Raw genomic sequence first — 11,464 nt, 5'->3', positions numbered from 1 at the left:
GGGCTTTTTGCCCAGGGACTACTTTGACCCCAGGGACCATTCTCCAAAATTAGTACCAAAAGGGTTACAAATCAGATTTGGATATTTGGAGAGCTAATTCAGGAGGAAAGGAGTAAGGAAAGTCAGAAGGAACAAAGGAAGGAAGGAGGAAAGGGAGGAAGAGAAGGAGAGAGGGAGAGAGGGAAGAAGGGAGGAAAGAGGGAATGCAGGAGGAAAGCATGGAAGGGAAAGAAGGATGGAAGGAGAAAGAGGGAAGTAAGGAAGGAAGGGAAGATTTAAGGATAAAAATAAATGAAACAGAGTGGCAACAATTATGGAGACAAAGACATCTAAAATTTTATCAATACGGGTTAAAGAAAATTACTATAAGTTAATATGGAAATGGTACCCAACACCAGTAAGAATAGCAAATATAAATAAAAACTACTCAAAAATTGCTGGAGATGATGCCAAAATCAGGAACATATATACATATGTGGTGGCAATGTAAATATATAAATAATAACAAACAATTGAAAAAAGAGAATAAAGATGCGATCACAAACTTATTAACAATAGCAAGGAATTGGAAAAGATAAATAAATATACAAATAGAGGAGTGGTACAAGGAAGTATGGAAATTGGCAATAAATGATAAGCTGACATGCATATTAAACGTTAAAAGAGGTATATGGAAACAAAGTGATTTTGATGATGTATGGAGAAAATTTATTGAAGAAGGATTTAAAAAGAAAGAAGAAAAGTTACCTCCACAAGAAGAATTGAAATTTTGGACAGATGATACGTAAAAGTTGTGGCTTAGGAGGGGGGGGAGGGGAGGACAGGGGTGAGAGATAGATAATATGAATAAGCAGAAAAATAACCCGTAGATGCCGAAGTTAAAGTATGGTAGCTTGTATTGAATAATATGCATTTGCTGTAAAATAAACAATGTATAACAAATGTATTGAACTATGATAAAATAATAAAATATATTTTTTTTAAAAAGGAAGGGAATGATGGATGGATGGAAAACAAACTCGGCCAAGAGTACAAGGTCCAACAAGTCCCTCACTTGCCTTGCTGACAATTTCATGGTCCAGAAGGTAGAAGAGGCAACAAGGGGGTTGGCTACTCTTGATCTCATCCTAACAAATGCGGAGGACCTGATCGATGCGGTTGAAGTGGTCGGATCCTTAGGGGCAAGTGACCATGTGCTCCTGCAATTTGAGGTACAAAGGAAGGCCGAAACTAAGACAAGTCAAACCCGCATTTTGGACTTTAGGAGACCTCATTTCTGAAAAATGAAGGAAACACTGAGCAGCATTCCGTGGAAACAGATAATAAAAGATAAGGGAGTTACGAATGGATGGGAATTTCTCAAGAGTGAAATACTCAAGGCGCAATTGCAAACTGTGCCAACAAAGAGAAAAAATAGGACAAGTGCAAAGAAGCCAGAATGGATGTCCAAAGAACTTCTAACTGTGCTAAGACACAAAAGAGACATGCACAAGAAGTGGAAAAACGGAGAAATCACCAAGAAGAATTCAAACAAATAGCCAACACCTGTAGGGAAAAAGTCCGCAATGCTAAAGCACAAAACGAGCTCAGGCTTGCCAAGGACATTAAAAACAATAAAAAGGACTTCTTTTCTTATGTCAGTAGAAAAAGGAAAACAAGGAGGTGATAGGGCCTCTTCGAGGAGAAGATGGGGTAATGCTGATAGGAGGTAGGGAAAAGGCAGAACTACTTAATGCCTTCTTTGCCTCGGTCTTCTCACAAAAAGAAAGTCATCTTCAATCTCAGCAAGATAAAGTGGATGAGGGATTAGAGGACATCTAACCCCAAATTGGGAAACAAATCGTCCAGGAATGCCTGGCCGCTCTAAATGAGTTCAAGTCCCCAGGGCCAGATCAACTACACCCAAGAGTATTGAAGGAACTAGTGGAAGTCATTTCGGAACCATTGGCAACCATCTTTGAGAGTTCTTGGAGAACGGGAGAAGTTCCAGCAGATTGGAGGAGGGCCAATGTGGTCCCAATCTTCAAGAAGGGAAAAAAGGATGACCCAAACAATTACCGTCCGATCAGCCTCATGTCAATACCAGGCAAGATTCTGGAAAAGTTTGTTAAGGGTCTGCAAACACAAAAAGCGGTCATTGCTAATAATCAACATGGATTTATCAAAAACAAGTCATGCCAGACTAATCTGATCTCTTTTTTCGATAGAGTTACAAGCTGGGTAGATGCGGGGAATGCCGTGGATGTAGCGTACCTGGATTTCAGTAAGGCCTTCAACAAGGTCCCTCATGACCTTCTAGCAAGGAAACTAGTCCAACGTGGGCTAGGCAAAACTACGGTGAGGTGGATCTGTAATTGGTTAAATGGACGAACCCAGAGGGTGCTCACTAATGCTTCCTCTTCATCCTGGAAAGAAGTGACGAGCGGAGTGCCGCAGGGTTCCGTCCTGGACCCGGTCCTGTTCAACATCTTTATTAATGACTTAGATGAAGGGTTAGAAGGCAGGATCATCAAGTTTGCAGACGACACCAAATTGGGAGGGATAGCCAATACTCCAGAGGACAGGAGCAGGATTCAAAACGATCTTGACAGATTGGAGAGATGGGCCAAAACTAACAAAATGAAATTCAACAGTGACAAATGCAAGATATTCCACTTTGGCAGGAAAAACGAAATGCAAAGATACAGAATGGGGGACAATGCCTGGCTCGAGAGCAGCAAGTGTGAAAAAGATCTTGGAGTCCTCGTGGACAACAAGTTAAACATGAGCCAACAATGTGATGTGGCGGCAAAAAAAGCCAATGGGATTTTGGCCTGCATTAATGGGAGCATAGTGTCTAGATCAAGGGAAGTAATGCTACCCCTCTATTCCGCTTTGGTTAGACCACACCTGGAATATTGTGTCCAATTCTGGGCACCGCAATTCAAGAGAGATATTGACAAGCTGGAATGTGTCCAGAGGAGGGCGACTAAAATGATCAAGGGTCTGGAGAACAAGCCCCATGAGGAGCGGCTTAAGGATGTTTAGCCTGTTTAGCCTGAAGAAGAGAAGGCTGAGAGGAGATATGATAGCCATGTATAAGTATGTGAGAGGAAGCCACAGGGAGGATGGAGCAAGCTTGTTTACTGCCTCCACGGAGATTAGGACAAGGAACAATGGCTTCAAACTACAAGAGAGGAGATTCCATCTGAACATGAGGAAGAACTTCCTGACTGTGAGATCCGTTCAGCAGTGGAACTCTGTCCCGGAGTGCGGTGGAGGCTCCTTCTTTGGAAGCTTTTAAACAGAGGCTGGATGGCCATCTGTCAGGGGCGATTTGAATGCAATATTCCTGCTTCTTGGCAGGGGGTTGGACTGGATGGCCCATGAGGTCTCTTCTTTGATTCTATGATTCTATGAAAAGAGGTATATGGAAACAAAGTGATTTTGATGATGTATGGGGAAAATTTATTGAAAAAGGATTTAAAAAGAAAGAAGAAAAGTTACCTCCACAAGAAGAATTGAAATTTTGGACAGATGATATGTAAAAGCTGTGGCTTAGGAGCGGGGAAGGGAGAACAGGGGTGAGGGATAGATAATATGAATAAGCAGAAAAATAACAGTAGATGCCGAAGTTAAAGTATGGTAGCTTGTATTGAATAATATGCATCGGCTGTAAAATAAACAATGTATAACAAATGTATTGAACTATGATAAAATAATAAAAACATTTTTTATAAAGGAAGGGAAGGATGGAAGGAAGGAAGGAAGGAAGGGTGAAAGAGAAGGGAGGGAGGGAAGAGGGAAGGAAGGAAAGAGAGAGAGGGAAGGAGTGAGAAGAGAGGGAAGGAAGGAAAGATGAAAGGGTGGAAAGGAAGGGAAGGAAGGTGGAAGGAAAGAGAGAAGAAAGGGAGGATAGGATGGTGACGAAGAGGACCTGGGAAAAGAGCCCAAGGGGTTGCATCCGGCCATGTTTTTCACTTTAATGTATTGTCGAAAGCTTTCATGGCTAGAATCAGGCATGTAGCCGGGGGGGGGGGGGGCCTCGGGGGGCTTCAGCCCCCCCCCCCCCCGAAATTTTCATGGTGGTTCGCGAAAAGGCCTTATTGGTGCATTATTTAAACTGTTATGTTTATTCATATCATGATCTGATCACCATACTCAATATATCCCATATGCATGGGGGTATTGGGGTAATGATACAAAAGGTTTGCTAGGGTAGACCCTCTCTCACTCAGACTCAGCCCCCCCCCCCCCGAAACTCAGCCCCCCCCGAAACTCCCCCTGAAAAAAAATTCAGCCCCCCCCCCCCCCCCCGAAATGAAATCCTGGCTACGGGCCTGGCTGGAATCACTAGGTTTTTGTGGGTTTTTTTGGGCTTTATGGCCATGTTCTAGAGGCATTCTCGCCTGATGTTTCGCCTGCATCTATGGCAAGCAACCTCAGAGGTAGTGAGGTCTCAGATGTACTGAGGACCTCACTATCTCTGAGGATGCTTGCCATAGATGCAGGCAAAACGTCAGGAGAGAATGCCTCTAGACCAGTGTTTCTCAACCTGGGGGTCGGAACCCCTGGAGGGGTCGCGAGGGGTATCAAAGGGGTCGCCAAAGACAATCAGAAAACACAGTATTTTCTGTTGGTCATGGGTTTCTGTGTGGGAAGTTTGGCCCAGTTCAGAATGCTCTTTGATTGTAGGTGAACTATACATCCCAGTAACTATAACTCACAAGTGTCAATATCTATCTTCCCCAAACTCCACCACTGTTCACATTTGGGCATATTGAGTATCCATGCCAAGTTCGGTTCAGATCCATCATTGTTTAAGTCCACAGTGCTCTACCTGGATGTAGGTGAACTACAACTCCCAAACTCAAGGTCCCACCAAAGTGTTTTCTGTTGGTCATGGGAGTTCTGTGAGCCAAGTTTGGTTCAATTCCATCATTGGTGGAGTTCAGAAGGCTCTTTGATTGTTGGTGAACTATAAATCCCAGCTACTACAACTCCCCAATGACAAAATCAACCCCCCCCCCAACCCCAACAGAATTCAAACTTGGGTGTATTGAGTATTTGTGCCAAATTTGGTCCAGAAAATGAAAATACATCAGATATTTACATTACAATTGATATCAGTAGCAAAATGACAGTTATGAAGTATCAATGAAAATGATTTTAAGGCAGTGTTTCTCAACCTTCCTAATGCTGGGACCCCTGAATACGGTTCCTCATGTTTTGGTGACCCCCAACCATAACATTATTTTTGTTCCTACTTCAGAACTGTAATTTTGCTACTATTGTGAATCGTAATGTAAATATCTGATATGCAGGATGTATTTTCATTCACTGGACCAAATTTGGCACAAATGATATGCCCAAATTTGAATACTGGTGAGGTTGGGGAATTGGTTTTGTCATTTGGGAGTTGTAGTTGCTGGGATTTATAGTTAACCTGCAATCAAAGAGCATTCTCAGCTCCACCAACTATGGAACAGAACTCCTATGACCAAGAGAAACTGAGCAAATAAACAACAATTAGTGGGCACTGATGATGGGTTTTGGAGTTGTAGTTCACCTACCTCCAGAGAGCACTGTGGTCTCAAACAATAATGGTTCTGGACCAAACTTGGCACAAATAGTCAATATGCCCAAATGTGAACACTGTGGAGTTTGGGGAAAATAGACCTTGACATTTGGGAGTTGAAGTTGTTGGGATTTATAGTTAATCTACAATCAAAGAGTACTGTGAACCCAACTCAACACACTACCTACATGACCAACATTGATTACTAATGGGGTTGAGGCAGCTGTTTTTGCATTTTGGGAGTTGTCATTCACCAACACCAACAAGAAAGAGAAAGACAGGCATAGAGATATTCAGCCTTCTCTGCCAAAAGGGTTCCTAAGACCATCAGAAGTATGTGTTTTTTGATGGTCTTTGGCGACCCCCCTGAAACTCTCTCACGACCCCCTCAGGGGTCCCGACCCCCAGGTTGAGAAACACTGTTTTAAGGGGTCATGGCAATAGGAAGGTTGAGAACCACTGCTCTAGACCATGGCCATATAGCCCAAAAAACCCTACAACAACCTAGTTTTTCACTTTAGCCCCTGCATCTGTCCTTGAATATTAACCATAGAATCATAGAATCAAAGAGTTGGAAGAGACCTCATGGGCCATCCAGTCCAACCCCCTGCCAAGAAGCAGGAATATTGCATTCAAATCACCCCTGACAGATGGCCATCCAGCCTCAGTTTAAAAGCTTCCAAAGAAGGAGCCTCCACCACACTCCGGGGCAGAGAGTTCCACTGCTGAACTGCTCTCACAGTCACGAAGTTCTTCCTCATGTTCAGATGGAATCTCCTCTCTTGTAGTTTGAAGCCATTGTTCCGCGTCCTAGTCTCCAGGGAAGCAGAAAACAAGCTTGCTCCCTCCTCCCTGTGGCTTCCTCTCACATATTTATACATGGCTATCATATCCCCTTTCAGCCTTCTCTTCTTCAGGCTAAACATGCCCAGCTCCTTAAGCCGCTCTTCATAGGGCTTGTTCTCCAGACGTTTTATCATTTTAGTCGCTCTCCTCTGGACACATTCCAGCTTGTCAATATCTCTCTTGAATTGTGGTGCCCAGAATTGGACACAATATTCCAGATGTGGTCTAACCAAAACAGAATAGAGGGGTAGCATTACTTCCCTAGATCTAGACACTATGCTCCTATTAATGCAGGCCAAAATCCCATACTTTCTGCTACATGTGTGCAAGATAGAAATAAACATTTGCTCGCATATTCAGAAATTTCTAAAGGTACCTATGTACTAATGTAATTACTTTATGTATCAAGATGTGTATTTGCCTTTTTTTCTTTTTAAGGTTATATAGACCCTGAAGGTTCTAAGAATATACAATGGGACATGTCGTGCTTTTAAGACTCTGAGATGTATTTCCTGTTTTCTTTTGTATCCTCTTTTCTCATCAGTTTCCATCTATGCTGTCCATTATAAGGAATGGATCTTTGAGTTTCCTTTCTTTGTCGTTCTCTTCCTCCCTCCGCCCTTTCCCCTTTTATGTCAAGTCACATTAAATGAGGCATTCTCTCGTTTTTATCAATGTGTATATCATTCTGGAGCTTCTTGAGCTGAAGAGCAGGGTAAAAATAAATATGCAGTTGCTGTGTTGTCATAGTAACAGTGTTTTTTCTGGTACCTTCCCCATCCCTGTATCACTTGTGAGCCTCTGTTGGACACACATACAACACATGGCAAGCCAATGGGGGAACAGCAGCAGGGGATGGCAACAAAGCTCATTCAACATCTTCCCTTGAAGCTACAGAAGAAGGCAGTCTGAAATGGGAGGAATTCAAATGGGGGTATCCTCCAACGATACTCCAAAAGTTTTAGTTCCTTTGGAGGATACTCAAGAGTTTAGGCCCTGCTTAAAGCAAAGGAGAGGTCCTCTTACATGGCCTCTCTTGTCACAGATGCACACACACAACTGGCAGACAGTCATTTGCCCGTACCTTGGGAAGTCTGATCTGGCCACAGTGGTCCACGTCCTTGTTACATCCCGAATAGATTACTGCAACGCACTCTACGTGGGGTTGCCTTTGAAGACTGTTCGGAAACTTCAACTAGTCCAACGGGCGGCAGCCAGATTAATCACCGGAGCGTCATACAGGGAGCACACCACTCCTCTGCTACGTCAGCTCCACTGGCTGCCAATCCAGTTCCGAGCACAATTCAAAGTGCTGGTTTTGACCTATAAAACCCTATACGGCACCGGCCCAGCGTACCTGTCCGAACGTATCTCCTTCTATGTCCCACCATGGAGTTTAAGATCTTCTGGGGAGGCCCTGCTCTCGGCCCCACCTTTATCACAAGTGAGACTGGTGGGGACGAGGGACAGGGCCTTCTCAGTGGTGGCCCCTTGCCTGTGGAATTCACTCCCTGGGGAAATCAGGTCGTCAACATCCCTCCTCTCCTTTAGAAGGAAGCCAGATTAATCACCGGAGCGTCATACAGGGAGCACACCACTCCTCTGCTACGTCAGCTCCACTGGCTGCCGATCCAGTTCCGAGCACAATTCAAAGTGCTGATTTTGACCTATAAAACCCTATATGGCACCGGCCCAGCATACTTGTCCGAACGTATCTCCTTTTATGTCCCACCACAGAGTTTAAGATCTTCTGGGGAGGCCCTGCTCTCGGCCCCACCTTTATCACAAGTGAGACTGGTGGGGACGAGGGACAGGGCCTTCTCAGGGGTGGCTCCTCGCCTGTGGAATTCACTCCCTGGGGAAATCAGGTCGTCAACATCCCTCCTCTCCTTTAGAAGGAAGCCAGATTAATCACCGGAGCGTCATACAGGGAGCACACTACTCCTCTGCTACGTCAGCTCCACTGGCTGCCGATCCAGTTATGAGCACAATTCAAAGTGCTGATTTTGACCTATAAAACCCTATACGGCACCGGCCTAGCGTACCTGTCCGAACATATCTCCTTCTATGTCCCACCACAGAGTTTAAGATCTTCTGGGGAGGCCCTGCTCTCGGCCCCACCTTTATCACAAGTGAGACTGGTGGGGACGAGGGACAGGGCCTTCTCAGTGGTGGCCCCTTGCCTGTGGAATTCACTCCCTGGGGAAATCAGGTCGTCAACATCCCTCCTCTCCTTTAGAAGGAAGCCAGATTAATCACCGGAGCGTCATACAGGGAGCACACTACTCCTCTGCTACGTCAGCTCCACTGGCTGCCGATCCAGTTCCGAGCACAATTCAAAGTGCTGATTTTGACCTATAAAACCCTATATGGCACCGGCCCAGCGTACCTGTCCGAACGTATCTCCTTCTATGTCCCACCACAGAGTTTAAGATCTTCTGGGGAGGCCCTGCTCTCGGCCCAACCTTTATCACAAGTGAGACTGGTGGGGACGAGGGACAGGGCCTTCTCAGTGGTGGTTCCTCGCCTGTGGAATTCACTCCCTGGGGAAATCAGGTCGTCAACATCTCTCCTCTCCTTTAGAAGGAAGCTGAAGACATGGATATGGGACCAGGCATTTGGGTAATCTGGCAGATTAAAAAGGTAATGATGACTAGAGTTGGAAAGGACTATAGTAATGCTAAATGGATTGACGGATTTTAGAACTCGATGAACGTGGGCTATAGAGCGGTTTTTAGTTGATATTGTATTAATTGTATGTTTTTAACTATTGTGTTATTGTTATTGCATTTTATTGTAATTGTTGGCATTGAATTGTGCCGGATGTAAGCCGCCCTGAGTCCCCCCTAGGGGGGTGAGAAGGGCGGGGTAGAAATGTCCAAAATAAATAAATAAATAAATTTGGCATGTACTTCAAACTCTAAAGGCAATATGAACTTCTCTGCTGAAGAAAGTAGGTCTTTGGAAATGGCTACTACTACCCACATTTCCCCAATACTTTCTCCTCCTCTTGCATGTTGGAGCATGCAAGGAATCTGTGTGTGTGTGTCAACTGTAAAATAAGATGCATGAAGCTGACTGGTCGGGCAATGCTCAGGGAGATGGCTAAGCCTGGGACTTTTGGATACTGTTACATTTTTGTTCAGGCTTGAGCTATGCAGGTGCAGAAGAGAGAAGCGGAAAGAGAGAGTTTGAAGTATGCTCTTACTTTACGAGCTGCTGGAAGATTTAACCACATGGACAAAGAAAGACCATTTTAGATTTCTCATAAAAGGACTCTGAGTTGATGCAACTGATCACATTGTACATATGTTGTTCTGAACTACGAAGAGGAAACTACTTGTCCTTTATTGTTCATCTGCATGGCATATTTTCTTTCTCTGGCAAGGCAGTGTGTGGGCTGATCAAACATGAACTATACATGGTTTATTTTACATTACTCCACACTGTATTCTATATTCCGAGAAAGCTTGATATTTTCTGTATGAAAGGGACAGTGAATAACTACTCGCTAAAGCCAAATCTGAACAGTTTCTTAGAAAGAGAAGTGAAAAGACTTCAATAATACACAGTTCATCGATTATACTGTTTGGCTTGGCAATCTAAATCCACTGACATTAGCATTTGAGCCACAACACCTATTACCTAGAAAGATAACTTCACCCTTGAGTGAGGCACAGGTCAACCATTAGGTAATGGTACCTTGCATCTATTTCAATCCATATGTACACCAGTGAATGGAAAACAGAACAGCATTGCTCCTAAGAAAGGAGAAAATTGTTGAATGACATATTGCCTTAAGAGGCTTATCGTAGCCATTGTGCGAGATCATCTGGAGTTTTGGAGTTTGGTGCCATCTGTACGCAGATGACGTCCAACTCTACTACTCCTTTTCACCCACTACTAAGGAGGCTGTTCCGGTCCAGAACTGGTGCCTGGCTGCTGTGCTGAGCTGGATGAGGGCAAACAAATTGAAGTTGAATACAGACAAGACAGAGGGTCTCCTGGTCAGTTGCAAGGCTGAATAGGGCCTAGGATTACAGCCTATGCTGGATGGGGTTACACTCCCCCTGAAGGCGCAGGTTCGTAGTTTGAGAGTCCTCCTGGACTCATTGCTGAGCCTGGAACCCCAGATGTCGGCGGTGACTAGGGGGGGCGTTTACACAACGAAGAATTGTGTGCCAACTGCACCCATACCTTGGGAAGTCAGACTTGGCCATGGTAGTTCACACTCTTGTTACATCCCATTAGACTACTGCAACACGCTCTACATGGGATTGCCTTTGAAGACTATTTGGAAGCTGCAAATGGTCCAATGCGCTGCAGTCATGTTGTTAACTGGTGTCGCACAGGGAGCATGCAACCCCCATTGCAGCAACTCCACTGGCTGCCTATTAGCTACTGATCATGATTCAAAGTGCTGGCTTTAGCCTATAAAGCCTTAAATGGCTCCGGCCAAACTTACCTGTCCGAACATATCTCGCTCTATGAACCAGTTCTTAGATTAAGATCTTCCGGAGAGGTCCTGCTCTCGGCCCCACCGGCCTCACAGGTGCGGCTGGTGGGGATGAGGGACAGGGCCTTTCTTCTAGGTGGTGGCCCCATAGCTGTGGAACTCTCTCCCAAGTGAGACCAGGTCGGCCCCCTCCCTCCTGACCTTTAGGAGACAGCTCAAGGCCTGGCTGTGGGACCAAGAGTTCGGTCCATCATAGCAATATTTGGCCATGGTGGTCCACGCTCTGGTTACATCCCGAATAGATTACTGCAACGCACTCTACATGGGGTTGTCTTTGAAGACTGTTTGGAGACTTCAACTAGTTCAACGGGCGGCAGCCAGATTACTCACCGGAGCGCCATACATGGAGCATACCACCCCCCTGCAGCGTCAGCTCCACTGGCTGCCGGTCCACCTCTGAGCACAATTCAAAGTGCTGGTCTTGGCCTATGAAACCCTATATGGCTCTGGCCTAGCTTACTTATCTGAGCGTATCTCTCTCTACATTCCACCTCGTAATTTAAGATCTACTGGGGAGGCCCTGCTCTCGGTCCCACCAGCGTCTC

The sequence above is a fragment of the Anolis sagrei genome, chromosome X (genome assembly GCF_037176765.1).
Source record: "Anolis sagrei isolate rAnoSag1 chromosome X, rAnoSag1.mat, whole genome shotgun sequence".
NCBI lineage: Eukaryota > Metazoa > Chordata > Lepidosauria > Squamata > Dactyloidae > Anolis > Anolis sagrei.
The sequence above is the reverse complement of the archived record's forward strand: the minus strand, read 5'-3'. Positions refer to the sequence as shown.